Source organism: Octodon degus, unplaced genomic scaffold (assembly GCF_000260255.1).
Source record: "Octodon degus isolate 3935 unplaced genomic scaffold, OctDeg1.0 scaffold00054, whole genome shotgun sequence".
Lineage (NCBI taxonomy): Eukaryota > Metazoa > Chordata > Mammalia > Rodentia > Octodontidae > Octodon > Octodon degus.
Genome location: NW_004524630.1, coordinates 7,605,783 through 7,607,157, shown reverse-complemented (window position 1 = coordinate 7,607,157; position 1,375 = coordinate 7,605,783). Strand labels below are relative to the sequence as shown.

Genomic DNA, 1,375 nt, shown 5'->3' with positions numbered 1-1,375 from the left:
CCTATTCTTATTCCTTTTATTTCTTTCTCTTGTCTAATGGCTGTAGCTAATGATTCCACAACTATATTGAATAGGAGTGGTGATAGAGGACATCTTTGTCTTGTACCAGATCTATGAGTAAAGGATTTGTTTTTCCTCATCTAGGATTAAGTTAGCTGTTGGGTTTTCACAAGTGGTTTTTATCAGATTGAAGTAGAGGCCATCTATTCCAATTTTCTGTAGGACTGTGAACATGAATGAGTGTTGGACTCTGTCAAAAGCCTTTTTTCATCAATGGAGATGATCATGTGGTTTTTAGTTTTTGCTCTATTGATATAGTGTATTACGTTGATAGATTTTCAAATATTAAACCATCGTTGCATTTCTGGGATGAATCCTACCTGGTCATGGTGTATGATCTTCTTGATGATTTGCTGTATTTTATTTGCTAGTATTTTTTGAGGATTTTGGCATCTACTTTTATGCGGGAGATTGGCCTGTAGTTCTCTTTCTTAGTTGCATCTTTCCCTGGTTTTGGTATTAGTATAATACTTGCCTCCAGGAATGATTTTGGGAAGATTGCTTCCTTTTCCATTTCATGGAAGTGTTTGAGGAGTATAAGGACTACATCTTCTGTAAATGTCTTGTAGAATTCAGCTGTGAATCCATCCGGACCTGGACTTTTCTTTGCCGGTAGTTTTTTAATTACATCTTGTATTTCATTGGCTGTTATTGGCCTATTGAGAGTGGTTATATCTTGTCGATTTATTTGTGGTAATTTGTACCTTTCTAGGAATCTGTCCATTTCTTCTTTGTCTTCTATTCTGTGAGAGTAAAGATTCTCAAAGTAGATATTGATAATCTTCTGAATTTCCACTGAGTCTGTGGTAACTACACCCTTTTCATCCCTTATTGCTTGTATTTGAATTTTTTCTTTTCTCTGTTTGATGAGGGTAGCTATGGGCTTATCGATTTTTCTTTTAATCTTTCAAAAAATATGGAACACTTCACGAATTTGCATGTCATCCTTGTGCAGGGACCATGCTAATCTTCTCTGTATCCTTCCAATTTTGGTACATGTTCTGCCGAAGCAAGCACTCTTACACATCTTTGACACAAATATTCACTCTAAACCATAAAAATGAAATACAAAAAAGAACCGTTAGTTTACATTTATAGTTACCTAACAATGGTGGCACTGTATACTGCAGTGTTTGCACTTTGTTTCCATGGCTACTGCTTTGCACTTCACGGTCCCCCCCCCCATGGCTTTCCTCTCACTTTTGGACCTCCTGGACCTTGGTTGAGCCCTGTGGTACTCTACACTACTGCAGAGCAGAAAGTGCACAGCAGCACAACTGCAATGCCAAGAAGATATTTGAGCTACTTCTATAAT

The 1,375-nt window shown here is 37.3% G+C and overlaps 1 non-coding gene across 1 annotated transcript; it reads right to left on the bottom strand.

Annotated features, from left to right (window-relative positions):
- Positions 1 to 970: 970 nt before the first annotated feature.
- Positions 971 to 1,075, bottom strand: LOC111817315. The gene has a single exon (XR_002821552.1). It is a non-coding gene; the product is annotated as a U6 spliceosomal RNA (small nuclear RNA).
- Between the last annotated feature and the right edge of the window lie 300 nt (positions 1,076 to 1,375).